The sequence below is a fragment of the Hemiscyllium ocellatum genome, chromosome 13 (genome assembly GCF_020745735.1).
Source record: "Hemiscyllium ocellatum isolate sHemOce1 chromosome 13, sHemOce1.pat.X.cur, whole genome shotgun sequence".
Lineage (NCBI taxonomy): Eukaryota > Metazoa > Chordata > Chondrichthyes > Orectolobiformes > Hemiscylliidae > Hemiscyllium > Hemiscyllium ocellatum.
The window spans coordinates 39,835,188-39,848,877 of NC_083413.1; the positions used below are offsets into that span (position 1 = coordinate 39,835,188).

General features: G+C 41.0%; 1 protein-coding gene across 1 annotated transcript in view; it reads left to right on the forward strand.

Annotated features, from left to right (window-relative positions):
- atp13a3 (ATPase 13A3) overlaps nt 1-13,690 on the forward strand; it is a 174,968-nt gene that overhangs the window by 42,833 nt on the left and 118,445 nt on the right. The window lies entirely within an intron of this gene.

The following is a 13,690-nucleotide window of genomic DNA, read 5'->3' on the forward strand; positions in this document are numbered from 1 at the left end:
AGAATCCAGCACTTTTTTCCATGTTTGACCCAAGGCTGTAATGGGGTCAGGAGCTGAGTGGTCCTGGTGCAACCCGAACTGGGTGTCAGGTGTTACTTGATAGCACTGCTGATGACACTTTTCATCACTTGACTGATGATTAAGAGTAGTGTCATAAGATCTAAATTAGCAGGGTTGGACTTGAGCTACTTTTGGTGTACAGGGCATACCCGATTCAATATCATGATTTTCTGAGCCAATATCCTTCCTCACTATTGCATTTATAGTCATAGAGTCATAAAATGTACAGCATGGAAACAGACTCTTCGATCCAATTTGGCCGTGCCGACCAGATATCCTACGTTAATCTAGTCCCATTTGCCAGCACTTGGCACATATCCCTCTAAACCCTTCTTATTCATATATCCATCCAGATGCCTTCTAAATATTCTAATTGTCCCAACCTCCACTACTTCCTCTGGCAGCTCATTCCATACATGCACCACCACTAAAAAAAAAATTATTTCATCCTTTTCTACCAATGCTACCCCACCTACTTTCCATTCTTTGTCTGTCCTTTCTAAATAATGAATATCCATAGAGGTTCAGTTCCCATCCAGGGTAACTGCAGCCATGTCTCTGGAATTACAACTGTATTACAGAATAATGCAGTGCAAAAGCAGCTTATTGTATCTCTACCACCGAAGCTGTGCTAAGTCTACACTTGTCCCACTAACTATGTACCTGTATATTGGAGCTGACGGTTCATCTACCTTCTTCCCAATGCTCTGTGCGTAAAGACACAAGTTTTGAGACTTGGCTTTTTAGCTTTTCTTAAAAATTTGTTTTGGAAAAGACATCCAGCAACAACACCTCTGTAATATGGACATTTTTCAAGATGTCACCATCTATTTCCTCACAGTCTATATCTTCCATATCCTTCTCAACAGTAAACACCGATACAAACTATTCATTTAGTATGCCGTTATACTCTTCTAAGGATTAACTCAATCTCTGCTGTCCATACCTGACATATGTTTCCTTCTTTTTCTTGACCAAACATCTGACCATCCAGCATTCCCTACACCTACCAGCCTTGCCTTTCACCCTATTAGGAACACGCTGTCTCTGGACTTTCGTTATCTCATTTTTGAAGGCTTCCCATTTTCCAGCCATACCTTTACCTGTATCATCCACCTTCACCCCCCCCCCCCCAACAACTATTGAAAGTTCTTACCTAATTCCATTAAAATTGGCCTTTCTCCAATTTAAAACTTAACTTTTACATCCAGTCTACGCTATTGATGTGGTTTATTAGGCAATTTCTATTATAAAAGTATATGTGGAAATTTATTATGGAAATAATGTGCACAGATAAGATTTTTAAATTTAAAATGGAATGTAAAATCTTGAAATAGGGACTTAAATACGTCAATGCTTTCTGGTTCAGTTCCTGCTCTGAGTTTACATGAAGTCCATACTTGATTTTAATTTTCAGAAGAGTTAGAGATTTTATTGAACTGCTGTTCCATGTTTTCAATCCTTGTTTTCTTTTGTTACGTATTTGGTCACACTTCTGTGTTAATTTTTTCCACATGTTTGATTCACTTTTGAAATGACAATGGTTATGATTATATAATTACAACTTGAGGCCACTTGGTGACTCTGTACAGCAATCACAACACTTTCCTTGATGTGCTGCCAACTCGTTAAAGCTTTACATAGAAAGGGAAACTTTGAATGAATGTATTCCAAAAATCTACTGTTTTGGTGCTTCCAATTTTCCATTTATTTTTAATCTTGCTAAATGGGCCTCTTTCATCTCTAGTTACTTTTGCTCCTAGAAGGTGGAGGTAATTCTTTTGCATCTATTTGTTAATTTGGAAATGTCACATCTCAAAAAAGTGATCGACAGATTTTAACAAAACTTGCTGCAAAGTATACGGCCCAGTGAGGAACTGATTTGGTTTTTTTTGGAGAAAATGCTGATCTAGATCTTGGAATAGAAAATTAGGACTTAGAGTCAGGAGTAGACAATTTGGCTCTTTGAATCTACTCCACCATTCAAGAAGATTATTGCTGATCTGTTTGCGGTCTAATTTCCAGGTTCTTGTCTGTATCCCATAATTCTTGATGCCCTTGTCTATCAAAAAATGATTTAACACATACTTGAATAAACTTTAAAGGCTCCGCCTCCACTATATTTTACGAGAATTCCATCTTTTCGTGATTCTGAGAGAGAAAAATATCTCCTCACCTCCATCTTAAAGGGAAGAGCTCTTATTCTTAAATTATGTTCCGTAGTTTTTCTCTGTCCCTGCAAGTGAAAACATCAACCAAGCATCCATCCTACCCAGTCCATTCAAGCTGTTATAAGTACCTTACACATCATGAAATGTCACTTTTCCTTAGGAAATTGCACTAATTTACTCTTTAAAAAATTTTTGTGCATTTTTTTTTGAAAAAGATAAAGTCACCGTAGTTTTATCATACAATAGTGCTGCTTGCTCATTAGAGAGAGACTGGTGGTGGTTGAATCTGAGGTTTGCTAGCCTTAGGTGAGGGAAAAAATCGAGCAGGACAGTCCTTTGTGGTAACCTCAGTTGTGTGGAAATATAACACATGCTGTTAGTGTCACGCTGCATCACAAAAGAACCATCCAGCCAACTGAGCTAACAGGTTCTTTGATTTAGAATTTGTGGATTATTTTAGAAAGTTGTCGATTGTATCCAGTGTTGTCGTGATATTTGTCAAAGTTGTCAAAATATGAGCAGAGTTTTTAGAGCAATATGTTAAATGTGGATTAGTCTGAAATTTCCTCACTGTGGTGGAAGCTCTTAATAAAAAGATTGTTTTTTCAGCTTTGCAGTTACAGAGCATCACCCAGGCAGGGAAGTGCATGGGAGATGTATGCACCGTATCTGTGCCCTCTTCACTTGCCTCTGAATTTTTGATAGCTTTCAGAAAGACACAGATAAAGCATGCTAAATGAAATCAGAATGGACATCATAAATCCATAATATGGAAACATTGAATTTAACTTGAATTTAGCAATGTGACCCAGACACCTTCAAGAATAGTTTATATAAATAATTGACAAGGTAAATCATGCACTATGTGAAGACATCATTGTTCTGTACAGAAGAACTTCAATTATCTGAATGACATGGGCAGGGAGTATTTTGTTTGGATAATCGAATGCTGGATAACACAGCTTAGCCAGTCATTGGGACCTTGCGATCTTGTTTGGATAATCTGAAATTTGGATAATTGATATTCGGATAATCGAGGATCCTCTGTTAATGGAGAGTACAACATCAGTGCTTGATAATAACATTGCCTATAAAAAAAACCTAATTTTTCCTTTACAGAGTAAGCATATACAGCCAAAAGGTAAATATATAAAATTTATCCTTGCAATATTTGTGCTTTATCTAATTGAAGTTTTATTTCACTTGTCCCATGTTACTCAAAAATATTCTATTAAGTGTAAGCTTGTAAACAAAACTTAACTCCATTGTCTTGAATTTTGTGTAATTTAAATAGCTGTGCCAGCTATCATACATTCGAGTCCTATGAACTAGGTAATTGTTAAGCAAGCTTCTGAAGTAAATTAGCTGTGTTGTACAATTGCAATTGTACAATATCAGCTGGAATCTGCCAGTTTTATTTTGTATTATATATGCTATTTTCCCAAACTCTTTCTTCCATTTGCATTGTAAAACTGTGTATGTGAGTTTGTTGTCGTAATTCCAATGTTACATGATACCGTTGACCTGTAATTGTCACGTATCTTGCAATTTGGGTGGCATCATGCCCAGAATTAACCAAAGTGCTTGCTAAAAATCACTTGTCACTACTTTTCTCCAACTAGCAATTCTGTAAAGATATAATTTTAAAGAAAAAGAGCATTTCAAATGATTATATGTTTCAGAATATATACTTATACTGATCCAGTAAGTTTCGTTTTTCATCTTCTAATGCATTTATGACAGGATTTACTTGGAAGTCTTCAGGTTCTTCCAATTCAGACTTGATATTTTACCCAGGTTTGTTGACTGTATTATCTAAATGCTACTGCATAGTCTGAACTTCTGTAATATATGCGGCATGGTGGCACAATGGTTAGCACTGCTGCCTCACAGCGCCAGAGACCCAGGTTTAATTCCCGCCTCAGGCGACTAACTGTGTGGAGTTTGCACATTCTCCCCGTGTCTGCGTGGGTTTCCTCCGGGTGCTCCGGTTTCCTCCCACAGTCCAAAGATGTGTGGGTCAGGTGAATTGGCCATGCTAAATTGCCCATAGTGTTAGGTAAGGGGTAAATGTAGGGGTATGGGTGGGTTGTGCTTCGGCGGGTCGGTGTGAACTTGTTGGGCCAAAGGGCCTGTTTCCATACTGTAAGTAATCTAATCTAATCTAATCTAATATGCATTTTCCTGGGTTGTATTTAGGGAGCTCAAATGCTCAAATGTTTTTCTTCAGCCTCTAGCAGTTTCCTATCCAGTTATTTTTCTGAATAACTTGTAGGACAAACAAGTTTCTGGCAGTGCCATTCTGTAATTAGCTAATAGAAATTAACTATTATTTTTGAATGACTTCACCATAAAGTCATTCACAGTGTACTATTTTACTGTATCAATTGCAGTGGTTGAATTGTGGATTTATAATATTTGGTATTGAATTTGGAGATTTTTTTATTTATGGAAATTATTGAGAAGAGCAAGGTGGAGATTCCAAATGTGTTCAAATTTCAAATCATGACAAGTAAAGAATAAACTTGCATTTGTCATCGGAACCATTCGCTTATGAATGTGATTGTCTACCTAGAAAATTCCATGTCACTGGTCATAGGTTTTGTGAGTCCTTGCAAAGCTGATGAGCCTGATCCTAAAGCTGCACCTCTGACCATATGTTTGGCAGGTGTTTCTAGAAGGTGGAAGTGGTCCTTGGCCTTGAAATTGTTGCCATTCCTTTCTCCAGTTTCTTGTCTGTACCTCCTCTTGCTGATGAGAGTTCTTGAAGAATTATGCTCCTTCATACAGGAATTTCCTCCAAGCCAGTTTCTTCTGAACAAGGGTCTTCCATGCATTGATGTCTATGTTGCAATTGTTGAGGGAAGCCATACAGCAGTCTATGAACATTTCCTTTATCTATCTTTCATACAAGTGCCTTCCTTGAGCTGGTTGAAGAAGATTTCCCCTTTATTTGAAGGACACAGGAGGGGAGTATTTTGTTCGGTTAATCGAATTCTGGATAATCGAATGATGGATAACATAGTTTAGCCAAGCGTCAAGGCTTTGTGATCTTGCCGGATAATCCAATATTCGGATAGTCGAATGCCGAATAATTGAGGTTCCTCTGTATATGGGAGATGTTGGCCTATTGGTATTTTCATTAGACTATTAATCCAGAGACCTAAGTAATGTTCTGGGGGCCCATATTCAAATTGTCCCATGGCAGGTGGTGGAATTTGAATTCAATTTTTAAAAACTGGGATTGAAAGTCTAATGATGACTATCAAACTATTGTCGATTGTTGGAAAAACCAATCTGGTTCACTAATGTCTGTTAGATTAGGAAATCTTCCATCTTTACCTGGTCTGACATCATTATGATTCTAGACCCACAGCAATGTGGTTGGCTCTCAACTGCCCTCTAGGTAATTAGCAATAAGGAATTATGTGCCTAGTAATGTCCACATCCCATGAATGAAGAGAACAAAAAAACAAAAAAAATTTGCTTTGGTAATGAGAATTCAGGCATCCTAAATGTGTTCTATCAGATGGAGTTGGTTGTGGATGATCGTTGCCTTGATGCTGATGCTGTTAGTTGCTTCAGTGAGGCTGATTTGTTAAACCTCCCAAGTGAGGGGAAGGATCCATCTCAAAGAACGTTGGTGGTACTTCTCAAGAGTCTTGAGTGGCATCTATACTTAGTCCAAGTTTCAGAGCCATATAGAACAAGCTGAAGGCTGACTGCCATATGCACAAGGATTTTGATATCCGAACAGATGTCAAGAATATCAAAGACTTACATTCTTGCGCATCCGAAGATGGTGTTCACAGATTGGATGTGATGTTGAATATCTCTATTGATGGCTGACATGGTTGAGAGGTGGCTTTTCAGGTCAGAGAAGTTTTGGAGGATTTCTCAGTTGATCTAATACAGGGTTTGACTGGAAACTGACCTCCGACCAAGCTTGTAAAGGAATTGAGTCTTATTCAGGTTGAGGCTGAGACCAATTCTTAGTGTGCTTCCACGAAGACATTAAGTGAGTCTTGAAATTTCTGTTCCAAGAGTGCAGAGATTACATTGTCATACACATATGAAGTTATACAAGGAATGTCAGTGTTGTTTGCTTCTCAGATTTTAACTGGTTGAGGTTTGAACATAGAACAATGCAGCGCAGAACAGGCCATTCGGCCCTCAATGTTGCTCGTCCCCCTACACTATCCCATCATCACCCATGTGCTTATCTAAAGATTGTTTAAATCTCCCTAATGTGGCTAAGTTAACGACATTGTCAGGCAGGGCATTCCACGCCGTTACCATTCTGTGTAAAGAACCTGCCTCCGACATCTGTCTTAAATCTATCAGCCTCAATTTATAGTTATGCCCCTCGTACAAACTGATGTCATCATCCTCGGAAAAAGACTTTCACTGTCTACTCTATCTAATCCTCTGATCATCTTGTATGTCTCTATCAAATGCCCTCGTAGCCGCCGCCTTTCCAATGAGAACAGACCCAAGTCCCTCAGCCTTTCCTCATAAGACCTTCCTTGCAGACCAGGCAACATCCCGGTAAATCTCCTATGCATCTTTTCCAATGCTTCCACATCCTTCCCAAAATACGGTGACCAGAACTGTACGCAATATTCCAAGTGCAGCCGCACTAACGTTTTGTATAGTTGCAGCATGATATTGCAGCTCCAGAACTCAGTCCCTTTACGAGTGAAACCTAACACAACGTATGCCTTCTTAACAGCACTATCAACCTGGGTGGAAATTTTCAGGGATCTATGTACATGGACTCCAAGATCCCTCTGCACATCCTCACTACCAAGAATCTTACCATTGACCCAGTAGTTTGCCTTCCTGTTATTCTTCCCAAAGTGTATCACCTCACATTTAGCTGCATTGAATCTCATTTGCCACTTCTTAGCCCAATTCTGCAGTTTATCCAAGTCCCCCTGCAACCTGTAACATTCTTCCAAACTGTTCACTACTCCACCGACTTTAGCATCATCTGCATATTTACTAATCCATCCACCTATGCTTGCATCTAAGTCATTTATAAAAATGACAAACAGCAGTGGTCCCAAAACAGATCCTTGTGGCACACCACTGGTAACCGGACTCCAAGCTGAATATTTTCCATCAACCACCACTCGCTGCATTCTTTCAGAAAGCCAGTTTGTAATCCAAACTGCCGAATCTCCCTCAATTCCATGCCTCTGCATTTTCTCCAACACCCTACCATGTGGAACCTTACCCAAAGCTTTACTGAAGTCCGTGTACACCATGTCAACTGCCCTACCCTCATCTACATGCTTGGTCACCTTCTCAAAAAACTCAATGAGGTTTTTGAGACATGACCTGCTCTTGAAGAAACCTTGTTGACTATCTGAAATCAAATTGTTGCTTGCTCGATGATTATAAATCTTCTCTCTTATAATCCTTTCCAAAACCTTTCCTTCATCAGAAGTAAGACTCACTGGTCTATAATTACCTGGGTCATCTCTACTGCCCTTCTTGAACAAGGGCGTAACATTTGCAATCCTCCAGTCCTCTGGTACTAAACCTGTAAACAATGATGACTCAAATATCAAAGCTGTCTCGTCCCTAGCTTCCCAGAAAATCTTCAGATAACACCCATCCGGCCCAGGGGACTTGTCTGCTTTCACTCTTTCTAGAACTGATAACACCTCTTCATAACTAACCTCGATCCTTTCTAGTCTAATATCTTGTAACTCTTTCTTCTCCTCTACAATATTCTCCTTGGTGAAAACCGATGAGAAATGTTTGTTTTAGCACCTCTCCGATCTCCATCGATATCTCGTGACCTGTGGCATGTACCTATCCTTTTCCATCACTAAACTAAAAGTAACTGAATTATGGTCACTCTCTCCAAAGTGTTCACCTACAACTAAATCAAACACCTGGCCTGGTTCATTACCAAGAACCAGATCCAGTGTGACCTCCCCTCTTACTGGACCTTCGACATACGGTGTCAGGAGACGCCCCTATACACATTGGACACAAACTGATCCATCTGACGTACTAGAGTTATATAGCATTTCCAGTTAAAGTTGGGGAAGTTAAAGTCCTCCATAATGACTATGCTGTTCCTTTCACTCCTACCCAGAATAATTTCGCCAATCCTCTCTTCCACCTCCCTGGAACTCTGGGGAGGCCTATAAAAAAAGCTCCAAGCAGTGTGACCTCTCCTCTCCTGTTTCTAACCTCAGCCCACACTACCTCAGTAGACTAGCCCTCATCAAAAGTTCCTTCAACCACCGTTATACTATCCTTGACTAACAAGGCTACATCTCACCCTCTTTTACCGCCTTACCTGTTTTTAATGAAAGATCCATTCCTCACCCTGCTCTATCTATGTCTCCGAAATGGCCACAACATTGAAGTCCCAGGTACCTATCCATGCGGCAAGCTCACCTATCTTATTTTGGATACTTCTGACATTGAAGTAGACACAGGTCAAACCAGCTTGCTGTCTGCCAGCACATTCCTGTGACTGTGAATTCCTGTCCCTGTCCTTCCTCCTCTCATTCTCCTATGCACTGCAACTACACCTCAGGTTCCCATCCCTCTGCTGAGCTAGTTTAAACACATACGTATAGCACCAACAAATTTCCTAAACAGAATATTAGTATCCCTCTGGTTCAAGTGAGGACTGTCCTTTTTGTACAGGTCCCACCTTCCCCAGAATGAGCCCCAATTATCCAAGTACCTAAAATCCTGTCTCCTGCACCATCCTTGCAGCCACGTGTTCTGCTGATATCTCTCCCTATTCCTTGCCTTGCCATCACATGGCACGGGTAACAAACCAGAAATAACAACTCTGTTTGTTCTAGCTCTCAGCTTCAAGGTTTGTGCGAAGATCTCAGCTTCTACCCTAGCTTCCTAAAATCATGCCTTACATGCCTATCGCTCTTTCTACCTATGTCGTTGGTACCTACATGGACCACGACTAGGGGCTGGTCACCATCTCCCTTCAGGACCCCAAAGATATGATCTGAGACATCACGGACCTTGGCACATGGGAAGCAACACATCAACCATGAGTCTCGCTCGTTCCCAACAAACCTTCAATCTGAGCCTGTAACTCTTGAGACCGCAATGACTAACACTGTCCTCCTCTCCCTCCTTCCCTTCTGTGAAATAGGGACAGGCTCTGTGCCAGAGGCCTGGGCCCCACTGCATACCCCTGGTAAGTCGTCCCCCCGCCACAGTATCCAAAAGGGTATGCATGTTTTTCAGGGGAACGACCACAGGGATCCCTCCACCGACTGTTTTCTCCCCCTTCGAACAATTACCCAGCTTTCTTTGCGCCTAGGAGTAACTACTTCCCTATAACCCTTATCTATCACAGCCTCTGCCTCCCGAATGATCTAATGGTGTCCCCCACCTCAAATATCATGCAGGAGGAACATTTCTCTCCCTGCACTGCCATCCCTGCTAGTCCGCTTATTAGAAAGTAAAAAAGAAGAGACGCTTACCTCACGTATCCCTGGTCTTTAAGGTTAGAAGAGGTGTTTGGGTGGGAGGCCCTACAAAGGTAGGGTCTCAGGTATAGAAAGCACTGACTTATGTAGCGGGATGGAAAAAAAGGTCTCTCCTTTCCCAGAAACCTCTCCTCTCTGATTTCAAATATAAAAGCTCAAATCAGTGACTCACTGCTCTCGGCAGGCCCTTGGTCCAAGCTCCCGCCCTTCATGCTGCTGCTGCTGCTGAAAACAGAAGGTTTCTGCCTATTCAGTACACAACGTTCACACCATTGGGAGCTTGTCCTTGACGAGGTGAAGAATGGAGGTGAAGAGTGGGGCAGTGAAACATTCCTGCGTGACCTCTATCCTGACCTGAAAGATTTCTGTTATATCACATTAGTCGACATCTTGCCGTGGAAGAGACAGAGGATGGTGATGAATTTCACTGGGCAGCTGGCCCTTGACAGAGTCTTCCATAGCACTTCCTGATTGACTTGAGTCAAAAGCCTTGGTCAGGTTGGCAAAGGCCAGATAGTTGTTGGTATTGATTCTGGCATTTCTCTTGAAGTTGCCTAGCAGTGAAAATCATGTCTGTAGTTTCATTATAGTTGGAAACCACATTGGCTTTCAAGGAGGATTTCCTCAGACTGAGAGATGATCTTCCTGGTGATAGATCCATGGTAGTTCCCATAGTCTACTTTGTCTGTTTTCTTGAATGATGGTGGCGATGGCAGTATCCCTGAGATCAGCAGGGATTTATTCTTTGTCCAAGATTTTCAAGAACAGTTGACAGAGATGATGGGCAAGGTTCGCTCTTCCAAGTTTGAAAATCTCTGCTATAATCTCAACTACTCTTGTGGTTTATCCTTTCTTCATGTGTCTAATGGCAATTTCATTTTCTGCCATACCAGGTGGAACTCCAAGATCATCTTTGAGGAGGAGCGGGGGATTTTCTCAGAACGTGCTCTTGTTGATAATTGTATCGTGATTAAGGAGTTCTTTCAAGTTTTTCTCCATTGGGGACTGATGTATTCTGTGTCTCAAAAGGATTCCATCCTTACTCAAACTAGTTTACAGCCTTTGAGTTCATATATTACCTTTGTGGCACCACCTGAAGAAAGCCTGAGTAACGTTTTTATCAACAAGAAGTTGCAGTTCCTTAGCTTTCTCAGTTCACTTTTTGCCTTGATTTCCCTTTTTTTTTGTAATCCTGTCTTTGGTGTTTGAGTTCTCCTCTTTGCCTTACTGGATTGGGGATCCCTTCTGGATCTACTTGCATTTATATGGCATTTTCAAGACTACAGGATTTCTTAATGCTCTTAAAACTAGAAAAACTTGCAGCTGGAATAGTAACTTCGATTTTTTGATGCATGACCATTGCAAAATCGTTTTGGTAACAGGAATCCAGAGAAAATATATTACTATTAGGGTGAAAGGAAAGGCTGGTAGGTATAGGGAATGCTGGATGACTAAAGAAATTAAGGGTTTGGTCAAGAAAAAGGAAGCATATGTAAGGGAGAGACAGAATAGATCGAGTGAATCCTCAGAAGAATATAAAGGAAAGAGGAGTATATTTAAGAGGGAAAAGGGGGACATGAGATAGCTTTGGCAAATAGAATTAAGGAGAATCCAGAGAGTTTTTACAAATATATTAAGGGCAAAAGGGTAACTAGGAAGAGAATAGGGCCCCTCAAAGATTAGCAACGCGGCCTTTGTGTGGAGCCGCAGAAAATGGGGGGGATACTAAAGGAGTATTTTGCATCAGAATTTACTGTGGAAAAGGATATGGAAGATATAGACTATATAGAAATAGATGGTGACACCTTGCAAAATGTCCAGATTATAGAGGAGGAAGTACTGGATTTCTTGAAACGCATAGAGGTGTATAAATCCCCAGGACTTGATCAGGTGTACCCTAGAACTCTGTGGGAAGCTAGAGAAGTGATTGCTGGGCCTCTTGCTGAGATATTTGTATCATCGATAGTCACAAGTGACGTGCCGGAAGGCTGGAGGATGGCTAACGTGGTACCACTGTTTAAGAAGGGTGGTAAGAGCAAGCCAGGGAACTGCAGACCAGTGAGCCTGACATCGTGGTGGGCATTTTGTTGGAGGGAATCATGAGAGACAGGATGTGCATGTATGTGGAAAGGAAAGGACTGATTCTGGATAGTCAACATGGTTTTGCGCTTGGGAAATCACGTCTCACAAACTTGATTGAGTTTTTTGAAGAAGTAACAAAGAGGACTGATGAGGGCAGAGTGGTAGATGTGATCTATATGGTCTTCAGGAAGGCATTCAACAAGGTTCCCCATAGAAAACTGATTAGCAAGGTTAGATCTCATGGAATACAGGGAGAACTAGCCATTTGGATACAGAACTGGCTCAAAGGTAGAAAACAGAGGGTGGTAGTGGAGGGTTGTTTTTCAGACTGGAGGACTGTGACCAGTGGAGTGCTACAAGGATCGGTGCTGGGTCCTCTACTTTTTGTCATTTACATAAATGATTTGGATGCGAGAGTAAGAGGTACAGTTAGTAAGTTTGCAGATGACACAAAAATTGGAGGTGTAGTGGACAGCGAAGAGGGTTACCTCAGATTACAACAGGATCTTGACCAGATGGGCCAATGGGCTGAGAAATGGCAGATGGAGTTTAATTCAGATAAATGCGAGGTGCTGCATTTTGGGAAAGCAAATCTTAGCAGGACTTCTTTGCTTAATGGTAAGGTCCTAGGGAGTGTTGCTGAACAAAGAGACTTTGGAGTGCAGGTTCATAGCTCCTTGAAAGTGGAGTCGCAGGTGGATAGGATAGTGAAGAAGGTGTTTGATATGCTTTCCTTTATTGGTCAAAGTACTGAGTACAGGAGTTGGGAGGTCATGCTGTGGCTGTACAGGACATTGGTTACGCCACTGTTGGAAGTTTGCGTGCAATTCTGGTCTTCTTCCTGTTGGAAAGATGTTGTGAAACTTGAAAGGTTCAGAAAAGATTTACAAGGATGTTGCCAAGGTTGGAGGATTTGAGCTATCGGGAAAGGCTGAACAGGATGGGGCTGTTTTCCCTGGAACTTCGGAGGCTGAGGGGTGACCTTATAGAGGTTTACAAAATTATGAGGGACATGGATAGGGTAAACTGGCAAAGTCTTTTCCCTGGGGTCAAGGAGTCCAGAACTAGAGGGCATCGGTTTAGGGTGAGAGGGGAAAGATATAAAAGAGACCTACGGGGCAATGTTTTCACACAGAGGGTAGTACGTGTATGGAATGAGCTGCCAGAGGAAGTGATGGAGGCTGGTACAATTGCAGCATTTAAGAAGCATTTGGATGGGTATATGAATAGGAAGGGTTTGGAGGGATATGTGCAGGTTACTGGCAGGTAGGACTAGATTGGGTTGGGATATCTGGTTGGCATGGACAGGTTGGACCGAAGGGTCTGTTTCCATGCTGTACATCTCTATGACTCTTAGCTTTTCACCAGAATTGCAGCTGATGACAACCCAAAGTATAGCAGGGCACCTGTCTTCTTGTACAATAAGACAAACATTGTATATTGTTAACCTATAACATTTAACGATTAAGAAATGATCAGAAAAAAGACAGAGGAGGCTGAATTGGAATGGTGAATTCAAGGCTCTGAAAAGAAATAAAGATTAGATTGAAGAGTGAAGAAACACATAATGGTAGGGAAGAATAGTATTTTTCAAATTTTATGGTTTTAATGTCTAAAACATTTCATGGCCTGAAGGAACAAGTGACCACATAAATAATTTTTCTTCTCGACATGAAAATTTAATTGGAAATCATTAATAATTATCACTAAGTCTATTTTTCTAAGGATACTATAATGAATAGTTCATGCATTTAGCAATTTCATGAAAACCACAGTTTGATGCAAAGTTAACAACAAAAAGTTGCAAATCGGACAAAAACAAGGTAGTTTGCAACACATGGGGCATCTCTTCCTCTCTAGAAGTTATTGGTCCATTGTGTCTTTATA